At 40.4% G+C, this 20144-nt stretch overlaps 1 protein-coding gene across 6 annotated transcripts in view; it reads left to right on the forward strand.

Moving 5' to 3' along the window:
- Positions 1-11662: 11662 nt before the first annotated feature.
- LOC125412629 (selection and upkeep of intraepithelial T-cells protein 9-like) overlaps positions 11663-20144 on the forward strand; it is a 63997-nt gene continuing 55515 nt past the window's right edge. For 5 of the 6 annotated variants that reach the window (XR_015737533.1, XM_087904726.1, XM_085686432.2 and 2 more), the window contains exon 1: positions 11664-11771. The gene's annotated coding sequence lies outside the window, so the exon portion shown is untranslated. Of the gene's footprint in view, positions 11772-20144 lie in introns of all 6 variants that reach the window. The other variant, XM_087904729.1, reaches the window with a different exon arrangement.

Consider the following 20144-nt stretch of genomic DNA (forward strand, 5'->3'; position numbering starts at 1 on the left):
ATCTTGTGTCTCTGTGACCCAAACCCATTTGACTTGAATATTACTAGGAGTCCTTGAATTATAACTAGGGACTATGACATAATTAATCACACCAAAGAGTTTTAATAGGGTCCTGGTTCCATTTATGGGAAGATTCAGACACCCAAATGCAGCATTGGAGTAGAAACTTGTAGTCATAGACAAAACTTGTCAGAAGATGTCCTTTCCTGGTCCTACACTGTTAAACACCATGGTTAAAACCATTAAGCAGCATAAATTTTCCTTCACCCCTCTCTTCTTTTAAGCTCTATCATGCTGTCTCTGGTATGGTCTGCCCCTTTCCTAATTGCTCTATTACTTCAAGGCCCAACCATGACCCTGTGTTTGAGCAAAGTATCAGAAATCAGTAGAAGGTTTTAAAAACACCATTGATCTTACTGACATTTATAGAATAACTTGTTTGATAATAGCAGCCCTATGGAAAACCCCATTTTTTTTAAATGTTTGTTTTTTGGCAACCATGTCTGAGAAATGTCACCTTTCCATGTCTCTGGAAATGGAAGACCATTCCTATGGATCAGTGTGGTCTAACTCCATCCTGCTTCCACTCTGGAAAACCTCTGAAGAATGTCTTCAGTGTTCCTGTGTCCTTAATGGTATTGGGCTGCTTTTACAGATCAACGTTGGTCAATTTTCTTCCTCTGGCAGAGTGTCCTAGCCATATTATCTTTAAGGAGGTTTAAATCTCAGCCTCTGTGCATGGTACCTTCGCCCCTCAGATTCTTTGGTTTGCCATTATTTCTTAACTCAGAGATAACAGCTTCTATTTCTCACCTCATGAAATTGATGGATAATAAACCACCTTCTATAATTTTAGCTTGAGAATGTTTTTATGTGAAAATTTCCCTTTGTGGACAACCCAAGTGATTTCTGTCTCTGAAGCTGGCCTTGGTTGAGCTGTTACGGCATGTCAGGGTGACACATGAGATCCTGCTTAGCTTGCTGGAAGCTTTCCAAAAGAGGCCCGACTTTAACATTTGACATTTTCTCCACTCTTCCTCAGTCTTTGGGTCTGAAAGAAGTATATCTTGACTTCTTGAATCAATTTACACAACAATAAAAAAAATCAGATGACCTTGAGGAAGAGAGGCAAATGCTTCCAGGTTAGTAAAGCAGGGTGAAAAGGTATCTATCTATCTATCTATCTATCTATCTATCTATCTATCTATCTATCTATCTATCTACCTATCATTTATGTATCTGTATTTTACTCTTTGTTGATTCAGTGGCGTCTTCATTCTACACCTACATTGTCTGCCTCTCAATCACATGCCATGAGGAAAAGAAAAATATTTTATTTTATGTGTATATATTATGGAAAGAATCTTTGGATGTTTCTAAACCTTTACTTTTAAAAGAATTATAGCTAATACACCATAATAGAACTTTCTCCCAAATTTGATTCATATTCCAAGGAAATTAGGGATATACACAATAGACATGTAATTGCATTTTTGCTATATTTTTCTTTTTATTAAGAGGTAAATTTTTCTTAAAGATTTGTAAGCATTCTTACATATTGTATGTATTAGCTTAGGTTGCAGAACAAATTAACATTACAAATAGCTTAGAACAATACACACTATTTTAGAGTTTCCATGAGTCAGAAATTTGGTCATATCCTGTAGGTTTTTAGTTTCATGTTCTCTCATAAGATTTTTAAATGAGGGCATCTTGAATGTACTATCTCATCAATATGTTTGATAGAGTGGATCTTCTCCTGTAATCATTTTCATAGTCCTTGACAGGATGCAGCTATGTTTTTACCTGTTGGACTAACCATCTCAGTTTTCATCTAATTATTGGCTGACGTCCCCCTTCAATTCTTTATATATCTTCTACTGGACGTGCCATTGCTGTGACTAGAATATCTAGCACAAAGAATATAAGAAGGGATTAGTTATTTTGCAGTTTCCAAATGTTTCATTATGTCAGTGGGGACATGGTGTGACATAACAGTTCACGCCATGGTGTACAGGAAACAGAGACAGAGAGATAAAGGAAGGGTTCAACACAAGACATAATCTTCAGGGACACACCGTCACCTGCTCCATTTCATTGTCTCAAAATAAAACCACTATGCTATGAACATATTAGGATTATTTCAGACATTCAGCCAAGGGTATTCATTATACCCTTCCAGCAGGAACACTTGTTTCATCAAACCAGCAGAACAGAGAGAGCGTGGTTTAACAAGTAGGAAGTAAAAATGGTTTGCAATTCATCACAGAAGTGAGGTGGTTAAAGTAAGTTGACAAGACACCTTTAAATAAGATTATTTAAATAAAATTATCTTTCCTACTATGGATAAGCTTCTCTCTCTCTCTCTCTCTCTCTCTCTCTCTCTCTCTCTCTCTCTCTTTCTCTTTGATTTTTTGAGACAGGGTTTCTCTGTAGCTTTGAAACCTGTCCTGGAACTAGCTCTTGTAGACCAGTCTGGCCTTGAACTCACAGAGATTCACCTGCCTCTGCCTCCCGAGTGCTGGGATTAAAGGCATGCGCCGCCACCACCTGGCAAGTTTTTCTCTTATCGTTGACACTTTTGGGTACACTGATAGCCTTTCCCATGGAATTCCAGAGATAAATTGCTTGGCAATATCGTGAAATATGATACATATTTGTGTACTTTACAAAACTGTCTCCCTGTGAGGAGCTGGACTGAACCATGACTTTCTCAGAGGCCCTGATTAAAGGATAAAGGGAACTTTAGTCCTGTGTCCTTGCCCAAGAGTGGACTTAGAAAGGCTGGGCTAGGACTGGAATAAGTGACTCAAAAAAGTCAAGGCTTCGGCCTCTTGAGACCCGATTCTTGCCCTTGGGCAGCACTGCAGCTGTGTCTGAGCTATCCTGTGTTCTCTTTACCAACATTGCCTGAGTTAGCCCTCTGCTGACTTTGACCATTCCCCTCCACTTCTGTTAATAGTGTATAAGCTGCTGTACTTCTTAATAAGTTTGCTTGGCATAAGTCACCAGTATATGCAAGGCCTCCTGGTCTCAGCTATGGTTTCTGTCTTCTTTATTTCTTGATTTCTTTATTTCTCATCTGTGGTTCTCCCATTACACATCTTGCCACTAGGACCCTTACTTCTTCTGCTTTGGGTCAGACCCCTGCCAAGCCTATCCATCATTTTTCAATGGTCAGTCACTGTTTTTAGTGTAGGAAAAAGTAACCTTGGTTAGAATGTTCAAGGTTCTTTGCTGATCATTGGACCTGATCTGTGGTAGAAGTGGCAAAGTATTTGTGCACCTGTTCATTGGGTTGGGATCTTCAGGGCTACCAGCAGATCCCACTTTGTGTTAGCGACAATCTGAGGGCTTCATACCAGCTTTTGATAAGAGAAGACTGGTCCGTGGAGTTTAACTTCTTTGTCTAGCCTGGATACTATGCAATTAGAGGGATAAATATCACTGTGTCCATCTAAAGCCTACGCATTGTTTATTCATCATGTCTACCTAAAGCCTACACATTGTTTATCAGTCAGGAAGTTGTACTGTAAAGACTATTGTTTCATGCATTGAACCACTCACAAAGTGATGGCTATGCTATTGTTGCCCATTGAAAAAGGGAGCTTCTCTGATAATAAACCCAACACAAAATTCTATTCTGAGCCATTGTATTAAAATTTTATTGAGTTTCCTGCTTTCGCGAAGATTAAAGCAATATTTTTAAATTGAATAGAAAGTAATTTTAATCTCTTTTGGATCATGAGCACCAAGCAAGGTGAAGACTCAGACAGGCCAGCTATTTGGTATCTACTTATGCAAGGTGCCAAAAAGGAAAATACTAGAATAAATTCAAAATTTTGTGCCAATTGATCAATAATTGCTTTATTTAATACCTGGTAGAATGAGAATTCCTGTTGCTCCATTTCAAACTGTCAGTGTATCATACATAGAAGGCAACATTAAATGAACTCTGTGTTCTTAAAGAATCACACATGAAGTTTGAAAGAAAGCGTGGTTCTGGGGGAATTGAGCTGGAGTTGGAAGACAGGCAACACAATAGGAGGTGAAGACTCTCAAAAGCAGGCAAAAAAGTCAGAGATGCACCGACTCCCACTGATATGAGTCCCTTAAAAGCACCAAAGCTAACAGCCAGAACATATATGCAGAGGACTTGGTGAGACCCTTGCAGGCCTGACGCTTGCTGTTCCAGTCTCTGTGAGCCCATGTGACTTCTACTTAGTTGATTATGTGGGCCATGTTCTCCTGATATCCTCCAACCTCTTTGACTCCTACAATCTTTCTTTCACGAGATACCCCATGCTTCAAGGGGAGGGACCCAATAGAGACCCTACAATTTAGAACATTTTTCTCCTTAATATCTGATTATGGGTCTCTGTACCTGCCCCCCTCTGATGCTGGAGGAAAGCTCTCTGGTGACACCTGGGTAAGGCACTGATCTATGAAGATAACAGAGTATCATTAGAAATCACGTCAGTAATTTTTTTTTCTCAGCAGTGTTTGATTCTACCCTAGGTCTTTGGCCACCCAGCCTCTGACTGCTGGCTATCCAGGCAGTGTGGGGCATGGACTGCCACTGGAAGCATGGATCTCAGGCTAAAGCAGTCATTGGTTAGCCACTTCCACAAATTCTGTGTCACCATTGCCCCAGCAAAACTTGCAGGCAGGACAGATTGTGGGTTGAAGGTTTCATGGCTGGGTTGATGGCCATGTCTTTCTTTCCATAGCCTGTGGAAAAACTTGAAGGTTTTTATACTTCTTCCAAATACAGAACCAGTTAGGGTTCAGCACACTTTGTGTAGTTCACTGAGGAAGAGAAACATCAGACCCACAGCTAGAAATATTAACAATCGGTGTCATGTGCCATTCTGTAATGCTCAGCTCTTATGTCTCAAGCTGTTGTAAGCATCTTACGTTTATTTTATGGTCCCATATTCTAACTTATGCTCTTTCAGGAGCTCCCAAACCGCGCAGTGCTCCACAATCTAGGATTACCGTGGGAGATGGCCACTTTCTTTCTGTTTTGTGCTCGGCAATAAACCAGGTTCTCCATGATATCTGGATAAGATTTCCCTCAAATATTTGGTTCACAGTTTGGATTTTAATTCAAAGTGTAATTTTCCCTGAAATGCATAATATCCTTTTAACTTATTTTATTTTTAGTGAGTGTGTGTGTGTATATACACCAAATCCCTGGAGCTGGAGTTAGAAGTGGTGGTTGTGAACTTCTGGAAGGGGTGTTGGGAACTGAACCATGGTTCTACAGAAGAGTACCTAGCTTTATTTTATTCAAGTATTGCATTTTTAAAATAAAAGAATAAATTTTTCTGTTTCTGTTGAGATTGTTCCAATTTTTAAAATTTATAAATTTAGGCTTCGGCTGAGTTATGTAAAACATTCCCTCGAGGTCCATAGATTGAATTGCTTAGTTCTCAACTGCTAGCAGCTATAGTGGGAGGAGATGAGTTTGCCAGGTGGGGTGCTTAATAACACACCCCTATATCCTACCCCATCTCTGCTTTCTCTTCCAAGATTCGTGAGGTGATGAGGAGAACCAGCTACATGCTCCCGCTGCTGTGTCTTCCCACCGTGATGGACTGCATCTAAACACAAGGTAATGTAAAATCTTTCCTTCCTTAAGTTGCCTCCTGTAAGACTTTTGCTACAGTAATATGAAAAGTAAATAACATACAGTCTATTCTTCATTCTGTGAAACATAATTACAACAGAATCTGTCTGTCTGTTTGTCCATCTGTCTGTCTGTCTGTTTGCCTGCCTGTGTGTCTGCTACTTAGTGAGATTTCAGAAACTCGGCCTGCTTCTGTGAAGCATTCCAGTCTTGGGGACGAAGGGGCTTTCTGGAATTTTGGGCTATAGTTCCACCTATTTAGTAGCACACCATGCACCCATTGTTGCATTTAAAAATGATTTTCAGCATTCCTGTTATGATGAAAAGAGTTTGTGATATTTTTAAAATTTTACCAAATTAACAAGTAAAGTGCTAGAAACTTCCTTAAAACCACACTAAATACATCTTTCTCTTCCCTCTATTCTGTCTCGTCGCCTTCCCTTCCTATGCTCTAGGCCTCATCAGGACCAATTCGAACTATGTAGCAATCGGTTCAGGGACTGTGACAGAGTGTGTGGAGGGGGGCAAATATAAGGAATCAGACAGACTATCTAAAGATGGAACGGAAGTATGTGTTAGCTTTCTGTTTATAGAAATTCAAGACGAGCAAATCAACTCAGATGGAGGAAAGATTTATTTTAGCTTAAAGTTTCTGAGATTTCAGTTTGTGGTCAGCTGGTTCCTGTGGTTCAGTTCCTGTGTTGAGGCAGCAGACGGCAGCGGGTGGGATGTGTGCATAGGGCATTTAATACTGAGTAGAACTCATCACTTTATGGCCGAAGGAAGTGAAGAGAAAGAAAGGGAGAGAGAGAGGAGAGGAAAGATAGGATGTGGAGAAGGAGGGAGATAAAAGTGGGCTAGTATCACGAAATCCTCTTTAAGGACGTGACCTCAATAACTCAACTTTCTTCAACTTGACACCACCCTCTAAGGTTCCACTCCTTCTCAATTGCATCACAGATTTAGATCAAATGTTTAACAAGCATGCCTTTGGGAGTGACATTTATTATCTTAACAATAAGATACTATTGTCATTGGATGAAGGTTCCCTCTGATCTTGCCTTCCTTGCTCACGTTCTCTTTCCTTCTGCTTCTCATTTGGACCTTGGGGGCTCAGTCCGGTGCTCCAATGTGGGTCTCCGTCCGTATCGCCATCCTTCGCCAGACGAAGGATCTATGGTGATAAGCAAAATATTCATCAGTATGGTTTTGGGCCAAGGCCGGTTCAGGCACCCTCTCCTCTGTCCAGAGAACAATCTGGGGATCTCTCCTTGGACCTGGGATCCCATATATAATCAAGTTTCCTGTAAACCCTAAAATGACTCCCTTAGTTGAAATATATTCTTCCCTGATCCCATATTCATCCTTCCTCCCTCCCCCCCATCCCAGGCCACAGAGCTTTCCCCATCCCTCCCCTACTCCCTTCTCTCTAACCCTCTCCCCTTCCAACAACCCTCCCACCCCCCCCATGCACCCGAGGTTACCTGGGACTCTTGTCTATTTCCTACCTCCTGGCAGACAGATGGATGACGATACAGACGGAGACCCACATTGGAGCACCGGACTGAGCCCCCCAAGGTCCAAATGAGGAGCAGAAGGAGGAAGAACATGAAAAAGGAAATCAGGACTGCGAGGGATGCTATCACCCACTGATACAAGGGGACAGATCTAATGAGAGTTTACCAAGGCCAGTTGGACTGGGACTGAACGAGGACGTGATCTAACCAGATTCTTGGAATTTGGCCGGATTCTCTGAATGTGGCTGGCCCGAAGTCTTTCTGAAAAGCCATTGACTATGACACTGGGACTTGTTTCCTCTGCATATACTGGATTTTGGGGATCCAGTCTGTTTGGATACTCGCCTTCCTGGATCTGGAGGGAGGGGGGAGGAACTTGAACTTCCCACAGGGCAGGAAACCCTGACTGCCCTAAGGGTCGAAGAGGGAGGAGGAGAGGGAGTGGGGGGAGTGGGAGGGTGTTGGGAAGAGGGGCAGAAATGGAAACTTTTATAATTTAATAAAATTACTTTCAAAAAAAAAAGATACTATTGTCAGCATTCCCTTTTGTTTTCCTCTCAGTCACCACAGCACAATGCAGTTCTGGCTCAGATTCTTTCCGAGGTCTACTGTACCTTCTTTTCAATGGAAGTTCCTACCTTTGAAATAGAATTCTATTTTCTCTGAGCTGGGCCATGCCTTGACTCTAATTATTCCTCCACATACCTTATCTCGGACACCGTGGGCCACAACAATGATTTAATTTTTCTGGGGAATTTTCTCATACACTCCCTTGAAGAAAATTTGACGCAGTTGGAAATCCCCTCCTTTGTGGGTGTCACTGGCTACTGTTGCCTTTCCTCTCCTGCACCAGACAAAGAGCCAGGAGGCCGGGTCAGCCCTCGAAACTCATGCACTTACTCATAGGTCAGACTAAGAAAAGACTATCTTCCCTTGAGATTGAAACTACTCAGCCAACACAATATTATTTTTATAGTCGTTGCTTTTCTTATCTACAAATACTCCAAATGCCTGTGTTCCCTCTATAACCGTATCTGAATTATGCTATTAGGACATTGTAATATACCCCAGGACAGTCCTCAAAATAGAGCCAATGTGAACACAGTGCTTAGCACTGTTAGATGATGAGTAGACTCAGCACAGGCATTAGTGGTAATCATTATGATCCTATTCAGCACCATTATTGTATAATTATACATTATATGAGACTTAATATATGAGACTTAAATGACTGAAGGACACACCCAAGCCCCAAAACTTTCGTGAATAGCCAAACCTCTCTGGCTATTAATTGCTACAATAATGGTTTCTAACTTGTGATTTTAGGAGTTGTGCACTCTTCTTAAAACCATATTTACTTACCACTAAACCTCTTCATATATTTCAGGTAGAGAAATGACCACTGTGCTTTCCCTGCCTACCTAGTCTATTTTCTGATGATAGAGTGGAATGCATTAGTGAGTCTGGGTATTTTGTAAAGAGGTTTATTTACTTCACAGTTTTGGAAGCTGCTAATTATAGATCAGTGATCTGTATCTCTATCTGTTCAGTTCTGGCAAGGGCTCCATTATGCATGCCATACTATTAAGGGAGTACTTGTGAGAGATGAAGTGTTGAGATTGGGAGGAGGCCGACTTGCTTTGCAAAACAACTCGCTTCCATGGGAATGAAAGCCTTCTGTGGATGGCGCACTGAATGACCTAATTATCGTCTACCATGCCCCAACTTATAAAGGTTCTACTGCCTCAGCAACCTCCAGCACACAGGCCATAGCACTATCAAAAGGGGAAAGGCATTATAGTTTGTTGATATTATTAGGTATATTTCTCAAACTATATGGGAATCATTTATCAAAAGTCAGTTTCTATAGAGATTCATAATTTTGAACTGAGAATCTGTTTAAAATTCCAGATGTCATGCATATTTGTTATAATAGAAATGGACTTGGAGGTGGTCACAGGGTGATTGATTAATTAATCAATCAAGTAGGATGGATGAGAAGGGAGAGTGAAAGATCAATCAATATTTACAAGCGCAGTAAAACTATCTTCTGATAATCTATAACTTAGCTTCGGTTGTCATCAGTAGAAACTACAATATCAATCTGAAGTCTTATGTAAAATATCAATCTTTGATCATGATTTTATACTTGCAAGCTTTACCACATAGTTTCCTGCATAACCACTCCTCTGTTCTATAAGATTTTAAAGACTTCAGTATTCTTGTGCTTTTTCAAATAATACCAAAGCTGAATTGGTCTCAGTCCATCCAGGGTTCTATGGGGACTGTGACTTAGGGTTTGAAGATTTGTCTGTGAGAAGTCTCTTAAGTAATTACTCATTAGCCTGAAAGGTCCTTGAAGAGTGTGAACAAGATGTTCATACTACAAATGATTCACAAATTGGTTCATAAATCAATAAGTCCTCAGTTTGGATGTAACTACATTTATGAACCGAGATACTATCTAAGCATGAATTCTGTGAGTCCTTGCTGGTAAAGTATCATTCTCAATGGTTGTTGAGAAATTACATCCTCACCCTGATATCTAATTTGTGCAATACCGAATCTCTTTCACTCTTTTTACTATAATGGCTGGGGAGTCAGTCTGCGACTTCGCTGAGTCTATACCTATCTTTATCTATGATATAAGTACTGTTTTAAAACCATAAATAAAGACTCCTTTTTTTATACCCATGGTCTCTACACTTGTGCATCTGTGGGTGCAAACAGCATATAACCAAACATGATTATGAAATTGTGGTGTCCATACAAACCTGTACTGATCTTATTTTCTTATCTGTGGAAGTCAAAATGTGGCAGCACAGGTTATAATGGGGCCATCTTTCAACTTTTGTTAACAGTCTATTCCTAAGGGAAGCTTACTGGGATCTCATGAGACTATATTAATCCTCACAATATCATGTAGCAACAGTATTAGTATAATAGTCAATTGCATTGACTACCACAACTAATTTAAAGATAAATTAAAGTACTGGGGAGATTTTAGTAGATTAGATGTAAATAATGTATTGTTTTATAAAAGGAACTTGAGTATCCATGATTAGACATGGGGTTCCTAGGACCGGCATCATACGGAAACTAAAGGATGAATATATTTCAGGATAAAGTGATAACTGATCTATAAACTTTTTCTACCCCAGAGGAAACCTTTCCTTTTCTTGAGAAATAAAGCATGACATTAACTTTGCATATGGCATTCATGATAAATTTCTTGTATAATATTTCCAGTAGTATTCTTTATCACTAATAAGTGGTTGAAGTTTGTCAAATGCTTATTTTTTAATCTGTCAAGATAGTATCATTGTTTTAATTTTTTATCCTGATAGGAGGTATTTCTTATCAGCTTTCATTAATTATCCATAGTTACTTATTATTGCTATGAACAAAATATTTAATTGAGTAACTTAAAGGAAAAAATATTTGTTTTAGCTGATAGTTTCAGAGGAGTCAGGCAGTGGTTTTCAGTCTCTGTTTCTGGGCATTCTGAGGCAGAACATCCTGGTGGCTGAGGACTTTCTTCTCTTTGCCTTGTCTGGGCTACAATGGGTGGGGCAGGAAGGAGTTGGGGACAAGAAGCTCCCTGTAGTATATTTTCTTCAGCTCCTAAAGTTTCCAGAGGCTTCCAAGGCAGAGCCATCAGAGGCATTTAATATTCACACCATAGCACTGCACCCTTGGCCTCTACAGGTTCAGGACCATCCCATAAGGTCGAAAACATTTGGTCCATTTCCAGACTCTCCAAGTCCTTACCAGTAATAATATTAAAACATCTGACTTCTTAAAAAAAATCTTAGACTCAAAGCCACACTTGTCTGTGGTTGTGCAAATACAGCACAAAATAAACACTCTCGTTCTGAGAGAAATACCAGAATAACAAGGCCTGATGGGACTGAAGAAAGACAAAACACCAGGGAGGATTTTAAACTTGTAGTTCCATATCTAGCATCAGGTGTCCCAGGCATAGAAAGAGGAATACTTGATCTCACTCACACTTGCAAAGTAAAAGTAGAGAGTAGAACCGTGTTGGCCCTGTTTGCAATGAACCAGGAAAAGGAAGCGATGATGTGATAACTAATCAACATTTTAGCTGTGCAAGCTGACCACATTTTATAGATATAATATGCAAGGTGGTTATGGTTAATATACTATAATGTGTCTTGCAGGTAGTTGTCATGTGTATGTACCAAAAAAAGGGCATATGCAAGGTAATATGTATGCAAAATAGCTGGATTGTGGCAATTCAGGTTTTATATTTCAAAATACTAACTCACCCACCTTAAATATAGACAGTTTTAGTTTATTAGTTATACTTCAATAAAGCTGAAAGAAAAAAATCAAGTTGGTTGTGCCACGTGAATGATTTTATTCACACAGGAGTTGAGCTGCTAGATCGGCCTTGTAAAGGCGTCCTGTTTCTGCTGCTGACTTGCCCTGGCTTGACGCAGATTTGCTGATTTGAATTATGCACTGCGACTGGGCAGGCTGCTAGTGTAGCTCTGCCCTTCTTTTTCGGCACACAGCAGCACTGGCTGGTATTGTTTCTTGGAACCTGGAGGGAGCAAGGACATACTGACATTTTGTATTGATTAAATCACATTTGGGTGAGTAAATTAATTCTTTGCTTATAGCCTGATGGTGGACATTTGTAGGGTCTAGTCTGTAAATTGTTTTTGAGATCTAATTTTCCTAACACATTGGCTTCTACTGTGGATTGTTCAATAAGAGAAGTTTCTTATTGATCAGTTTGGGGAAAGCTTGCAAAGATCAAAACTTTGTGTTTCACAATTCAGAGACAAACGGATGCTGACGAAGACAGTTTCAGATCACATGTTTTCTTCACTTCTTCAGGTTTTTATAGAACTGAAAACAGAAAACTCAGACACTTGCTTCTCTTTAAGACAAGGATTTATCCTTATTTTTCTACATGGTCCAAACTGTTTAAACCAGTCTCCCTTGGGTTCAGCGTGCTACCTTGTTAGAAACCCGAGATGCTGGAGTTGGGTGCACCAATCTGATGACTATGGAAGGGTCGCATTCAAACCTTACATGTGGACATACATCTGTCTTGTAAACAGGAGCATGTTTCTTAAAACAGCATGCTTTTTAATCAGCTGTGATAGTTTTTTTGGAAGTAAATAATTTAATGAAATTTATTTTGCATATCACTGTAGTACAATATTTTTTTCAAATTTATTTATTTATTTGTTTATAAAAATTTCCACTTCCTCCCCTCCTCCCCATACCCTCCCATTCCCCCCACTCCCTCCACCACTCCTTCTCCTCCTCTCTCTCCAGTCCTAAGAGCAGTCAGGGTTTCCTGCCCTGTGGGAAGTTCAAGTTCCTCCCCTCTCCCTCCAGGTCTAGGAAGGTGAGCATCCAACCAGACTAGGATCCCAAAAAGCCAGTACATGCAAACAAAACAAGACCCAGTGCCATTGTCAATGGCTTCTCAGTCAGCCCCCATGTCAGCCACATTCAGAGACTCCGGTTTGATCACATGCTCATTCAGTCCCAGTCCAGCTGGCTTTGGTGAGCTCTCATTCAATCAGTCCCCTTGTATCAGAGGGTGAACGCACCCCTCGCGGTCCCGATTTCCTTTTTCATGGTCTCCCTCCTTTTGCTTCTCATTTGGACCTTGGGGGCTCAGTCCAGTGCTCCAATGTGGATCTCCGTCTCTATCTCCATCTATCATCAGATGAAGGATCCCTCAGGTCCTGCCTTTCTTGCTCACGTTCCCCCTCCTTCTGCTTCTCATTTGGACCTAGGGAGTTAAGTCCAGTGTTCCAATATGTGTCTCTGTCTCTATCTCTATCCATCGCCAGAAGAAGGTTCTATGATGATATGCAAAATATTCATCAGTATGGTTATGGGCCAAGGCCAGTTCAGGCACCCTCTTCTCTGCTGCCCAGGGAACAATCTGAGGACCTCTCCTTGGGCCTGGGAACCCCTCCAGAATCAAGTCTCTTGCAAACCCTATAATGGCTCCCTTAGTTGAGATATATACTTCCCTGCTCCCATATCCATCCTTCCTCCCTCCCCCCATCTTACTCCCCCAGGCCATCCCCAATCCTCCCCCTCTCCCTTCTCTCTAACCATCTCCCCTTACTTCCACCCCCCACCCGCCGTGCATCCAAGTGTGCCTGGCAATCTTGTCTACTTCCAATATCCAGGAGGATAACCATATGATTTTCTTCAGGTTCACCTTCTTATTTAGCTTTTCTAGGATCACGAATTATAGGCTCAAGGACCTTTAACTATGGCTAGAATCCACTTATGAGTGAGTACATACCATATTCCTCTTTTTGGGTCTGGGTTACCTCACTCAGTAAAGCGTTTTCTATTTCCATCCATTTGCATGCAAAGTTCAAGATGTCATTGTTTTTAACCGCTGAGTAAAACTCTAATGTGTATATGTTCCACACCTTTTTAAACCATTCTTCTATTGAGGGGCACCTAGGTTGTTTCCATGTTCTGGCTATTACAAATAGTGCTGCTATGAACATAGTTGAACAAATGCATTTGTAGTATGTTAGGGCATCTCTTGGGTATATTCCCAAAAGTGGAATTGCTGGGTCTTGAGGGAGGTTGACTCACAGTTTCCTGAGAAATTGCCACACTGATTTCCACAGTGGCTGCACAAGTTTACATTCCCACCAACAATGGATGAGTGTTCCCCTCACTCCACATCCTCTCTAGCATAGGCTATCATTGGTGTTTTTGAGTTTGGCTATTCTGACAGGTGTAAGATGGTATCTCAAAGTTGTTTTGATTTGCCTTTCCCTGGTTGCTAAGGAGGTAGAGCATGACCTTAAGTGGCTTTTGGCCATTCGAAGTTCATCTGTTGTGAATTCTCTGTTCAGTTCAGTACCCCATTTTTTAATTGGGTTAATTAGAGTTTTAGTGTCTAGTTTCTTGAGTTCTTTGTATATTTTGGAGATCAGACCTTTGTCTGATGAGGGGTTGGTGAAGATCTTCTCCCAGACAGAAGGTAGCCTTTTTGTCTGACTGACAGTATCCTTTGCTTTACAGAAGCTTCTCAGTTTCAGGAGGTCCCATTTATTCATTGTTTCTCTTATTGTCTGTGCTGCTGGGATCCTACTTAGGAAGTGGTCTCCTGTGCCTATATCTTGTAGACTTCTTCCCACTTTTTCTTCTATCAGGTTCAAAGTGGTCGGATTAATGTTGATGTCTTTAATCCATTTGGACTTGAGTTTTGTGCATGGTGATAGATATGGATCTACTTTCATTCTTCTACAGTTTGACATCCAGTTATGCCAGCACCATTTGTTAAAGATGCTTTCCTTCTTCCATTGTATGCCTTTAGCTCCCTTATCGAAAATCAGGTGTTCATAGGTTTGTGGGTTAATATCCGGGTCTTCTATTCTATTCCATAGGTCGACTTCTCTGTTCTTATGCCAATACCATGCTGTTTTCAATACTGTTGCTCTGTAATAGAGTTTGAAGTCTGGGATGGTAATGCCTCCAGAAGTTCCTTTATTGTATAAGATTGTTTTGGGTATCCTGGGGTTTTTATTTTTTATATAAACTTGATTATTGTTCTCTCAAGGTCTGTGAGAAGTATGATGGGATTTTGATGGGGATTGCATTGAATCTATAGATTGCTTTTGGTAGAATTGCCATTTTTACTATGTTGATTCTCCCAATCCAAGAGCAGGGGAGGTCTTTCCATTTTCTGGTAACCTCCTCAATTTCTTTCTTCAAGGACTTAAAGTTTTTGTCAAATAGGTCTTTCACTTCCTTGGTTAGAGTAACCCCAAGATATTTTATGCTATTTGTGGCTATCATGAAAGGTGATGCTTCTCTGATTTCCCTCTCTGCTTCTTTATCCTTTGTGTATAGGAGGGCCACTGATTTTTTGGAGTTGATCTTGTATCCTGCCACGTTACTAAAGGTGTTTATCAGCTGTAGGAGTTCTTTGGTAGAGTTTTTGGGGTCACTTATGTAAACTATCATATCGTCAGCAAATAACGAAAGTTTAACTTCATCCTTTCCAATACGAATCCCCTTGATCTCCTTATGTTGTCTTATTGCTATTGCTAGAACTTCAAGCACTATATTGAAGAGGTATGGAGAGAGTGGACAGCCTTGTCGCGTTCCTGATTTTAGTGGAAAGGCTTTGAGTTTCTCTCCATTCAGTTTGATGTTAGCTGTCGGCTTGCTGTATATTGCTTTTATTATATTTAGGTATGATCCTTGTATCCCCAGTCTCTCCAACACCTTTATCATAAATGGGTGTTGAATTTTGTCAAATGCTTTTTCAGCATCTAGTGAGATGATCATATGGTTTTTTTCTTTCAGTTTATTTATATGATGGATTACATTGATAGATTTGCGTATGTTGAACCAGCCCTGCATCTCTGGAATGAAGCCGACTTGATCATAATGGATAATTTTTCTAATGTGCTCTTGGATTCGGTTTGCCAGTATTTTATTGAGAATTTTCACGTCGATGTTCATGAGTGAGATTGGCCTGTAATTCTCTTTCTTGGTTGTGTCTTTGTGTGGTTTTGGTATTAGGGTAACTGTAGCTTCATAAAAGGAGTTAGGCAATGACTCTTCTGTTTCTATATTGCGGAATACGTTAAGGAGTATAGGTATTAGCTCTTCCTGGAAGTTCTGGTAGAATTCTGCATTGAAACCATCTGGTCCTGGGCTTTTTTTGGTAGGGCGATTTTTGATAACAGCTTCTAATTCTTCGCGACTAACAGGTCTATTTAGATTGTTCACCTGTTCTTGGTTAAACTTTGATATATGGTACTTATCTAAAAAAAATGTCCATTTCTTTTACATTTTCCAACTTTGTGGCATATAAACTTTCATAGTAAGATCTAATGATTCTCTGAATTTCCTCTGTGTCTGTGGTTATGTCCCCCTTTTCATTTCTGATCTTATTAATTTGCATGTTCTCTCTCTGCCGTTTGATTAATTTGGATAGGGGTTTGTCAATCTTGTTGATTTTCTCCAAGAACCAGCTTTTTGATTCAATGATTCTTTGAATTGTTTTCTGTGTTTCTATTTTCTTGATTTCAGCCCTCAGTTTGATTATTTCCAGTCTTCTAGACCTCCTGGGTGAATCAGCTTCTTTTTTTTCTAGCTCTTTCAAGTGTGCTGTTAAGTCTCCAATGTGTGCTTTCTCCGCTTTCTTTAATTGGGCACTTAGTGCTATGAACTTTCCTCTTAGCACTGCTTTCATAATGTCCCATAGGTTTGAGTATGTTGTGTCTTTGTTTTCATTAAATTCAAGGAAGAGTCTAATTTCTTTCTTTATTTCTTCCTTGACACAGGGGTCATTTAGTAGTTGACTGTTCAGTTTCCATGAGTTTGTTGGCTTCCTGGGGGGAGCATTGTTGTTGAATTCTAATTTAGTCCATGGTGATCTGACAAGACACAGGTAGTTACTAATATTTTTTTGTATCTGTGGAAGTTTGCTTTGTTACCGAGTATGTGGTCAATTTTCGAGAAGGTTCCATGAGCTGCAGAGAAAAATGTATATTCTTTTCTATTTGGGTGGAGTGTTCTATAGATGTCTGTTAAGTCCATTTGATTCAATACCTCCAATAATTCTCTTATTTCTCTGTTAGGTTTCTGTCTGATTGACCTGTGCATTGGTGAGAGAGGAGTGTTGAAGTCTCCTACTATTAGTGTGTGTGGTTTGATGACCGCCTTGAGTTCTAGAAGAGTTTCTTTTACATATGTGGGTGCCTTTATATTAGGAGCATAGATATTCAGGATTGAGACTTCCTCCTGATGAATTGTTCCAGTTATGAGTATGAAATGTCCATCTCCATTTCTTCTGATTGATTTTAGTTTGAAGTCGATTTTGTTAGATATTAGAATGGCCACGCCCGCTTGTTTCTTAGGTCCATTTGCTTGGAAAACCTTTTCCCAACCCTTTACTCTGAGTAAGTGTCTGTCTTTGTGGTTGAGGTGTGTTTCTTGTAAACAGCAGAATGTTGGATCCTGTTTTCGTATCCAATCTCTAAGTCTGTGCCACTTTATAGGTGAATTGAGTCCATTGATATTAAGTGATATTAATGACCAATGGTTGTTGACTCCGGTCATTTTTTTTTTTTTTTAGGTAGTAGAGTGTATGTGTTTTTCTTCTTTGATTTGTGCTTGTGAATGGTCGCTAGATGTTCGAGTTATTGTAGGCCGTGTTGGGAATGTTGGATTCCTTCGGTAGTGATTTTCCTTCTAATATTCTCTGTAAGGCTGCATTAGTAGCTACGTATTGTTTAAATTTGTTTTTATTCTGGAATATTTTGTTTTCTCCGTTGATAGTGAACAATAGCTTGGCTGGGTATATTAGTCTGGGTTTACATCCATGGTCTCTTAGTTTCTGCAGTACCTCTATCCAGGATCTTCTGGCTTTCATGGTTTCCATAGAGAAATCCGGTGTAAGCCTGATAGGTTTACCTTTATAAGTTACTTGACCTTTTTCCTTTGCAGTTCTTAAAATTTTTTCTTTAATATTTATGTTTTGTGCTTTGATTATTATATGGCGCGGGGATGTTTTTTTCTGATCCAATCTCTTCGGTGTTCTGTGTGCTTCTTGAACCTTCATAGGAACATCGTTCTTTAGGTTGGGAAAGTTTTCTTCTATAATTTTGTTGAATATATTTTCTGGGCCTTTGATCTGCAGTTCTTCTCCTTCTTCAATCCCTATTATTCTTAGATTTGGTTTTTTTATTGTGTCCCAGATTTCCTGAATGTTTTGTGAAGAGAATTTGTTGGATTTGCCGTTTTTTCTGACCAGAGCATTTATTTTCTCTATGGTATCTTCAGAATCTGAGATTCGTTCTTCTATCTCTTGTATTCTATTGGTTATGCTTGATTCTGTAGTCTCCGCTCGTTTACCTAGGTTTTCCATATCTAGCCGGTTCTCGTTTTGTGTTTTCTTCATTGCCTCCATTTCAGTTTTCAATTCTTGGACTGTTTCCTTTACTTGTTTGATTGTTTTTTCTTGGTTTCTCAGGGTATCACTCATGGATTTACTTATTTCTTCAAACTTTTTGTTATATTTCTCATCCATTTCTATACTCATTTCTTCAAACTTTTTGTTATACTTCTCGACCAGTTCCTTAAGGGAGTTATTCATATCCTGTTTAAGGGACTCTATTGCTTTCATAATGGCACTTTTTTCCACTTCATCTGGGTTAGATTGTTCAAATCCTTCTGTTGTAGGGTCGTTGGGATCTGATATTTTCATGTTGTTTTTCAGATTGTTGGAGGAGGTCTTGCCTTGGCGTCTGCCCATCTCTTCGATCAAATGCTCTCTATTGGAACTTCTGGTATCGGGTCAGGTTCCCTTGTTGGGCAGGGAGTTCACTGATAGAATGCCTACCTTTCCCCAGGCAGGGTATTGAAGCACAGGCACTCCCTCTTTCCGGGATGCCCCTACAGAGCAGGCCCAGTGTGCAAGGCAGCTGAACTGGGGAAATTTTATGGCCTCAGTGGGAGGGGAGAAATATAGAAATTTGTACCTGGATGGAAGCTGGGATGGCTGGTGGGGAAGCTAGCAGGGCGGAGCCAGCAGAGCAGGCTGACCTGGGAGTCTATGGGGTCGGGGAAAGTCCTAGCTCCTCCTCGCCGGGCCCCTGCCGCGGGCCCGAATCAACTCACCACTCCGAAGGCCCTCTGGATGGAAGCTGGGATGGCTGGCAGGGAAGCTAGCAGGGTGGAGCCAGCAGAGCAGGCTGACCTGGGAGTCTATGGGGTCGGGGAAAGTCCTAGCTCCTCCTCGCCGGGCCCCTGCCGCGGGCCCGAATCAACTCACCACTCCAAAGGCCCTCTGGATGGAAGCTGGGATGGCTGGCGGGGAAGCTAGCAGGGTGGAGCCAGCAGAGCAGGCTGACCTGGGAGTCTATGGGGTCGGGGAAAGTCCTAGCTCCTCCTCGCCGGGCCCCTGCCGCGGGCCCGAATCCGGACTTAAAGTTCTTGTCAAATAGGTCTTTCACTTCCTTGGTTAGAGTTACCCCAAGATATTTTATGCTATTTGTGGCTATCATGAAAGGTGATATTTCTCTGATTTCCCTCTTTGCATCTTTATCCTTTGTGTATACGAGAGCAAACGATTTTTTGGAGTTGATCTTGTATCCTGCCACATTACTAAAGGTGTTTATCAGCTGTAGGAGTTCTTTGGTAGAGTTTTTGGGGTCGCTTATGTACACTATCATATCGTCTGCAAATAACGAAAGTTTAATTTCATCCTTTCCAATTGAAATCCCTTTGATCCCCTTATGTTGTCTTATTGCTGTTGCTGGAACTTCAAGCACTATATTGAAGAGGTATGGGGAGAGTGGACAGCCTTGTCGTGTTCCTGATTTTAGTGGAATGGCTTTGAGTTTCTCTCCATTCAATTTGATGTTAGCTGTCGGCTTGCTATATATTGCTTTTATTATATTTAGGTATGATCCTCGTATCCCCAATCTCTCCAACACCTTTATCATAAAGGGGTGTTGAATTTTGTCAATTGCTTTTTCAGCATCCAATGAAATTATCATATGGTTTTTTCCTTTCAGTTTATTTATATGATGGATTCCATTGATAGATTTGCATATGTTGAACCAGCCGTGCATCTCTGGGATGAAGCCCACTTGATCATAATGAATAATTTTTCTAATGTGTTCTTGGATTCTGTTTGCAAGTATTTTATTGAGAATTTTTGTGTCAATGTTCATGAGTGAGATTGGTCTGTAATTCTCTTTCTTGGTTGTGTCTTTGTGTGGTTTTGGTATTAGGGTAACTGTAGCTTCATAAAAAGAGTTTGACAATGACTCTTCGGTTTCTATATTGTGAAATACATTAAGGAGTGTAGGTATTAGCTCTTCCTGGAAGTTCTGGTAGAATTCTGCATTTAATTCATCTGGTCCTGGGCTTTTTTTGGTAGGGCGATTTTTGATAACAGCTTCTAATTCTTCATGACAGACAGGTCTATTTAGATTGTTCACCTG

This window comes from Myodes glareolus, chromosome 3 (genome assembly GCF_982192425.1).
Source record: "Myodes glareolus chromosome 3, mMyoGla1.1, whole genome shotgun sequence".
NCBI classification, from domain to species: Eukaryota; Metazoa; Chordata; class Mammalia; order Rodentia; family Cricetidae; genus Myodes; species Myodes glareolus.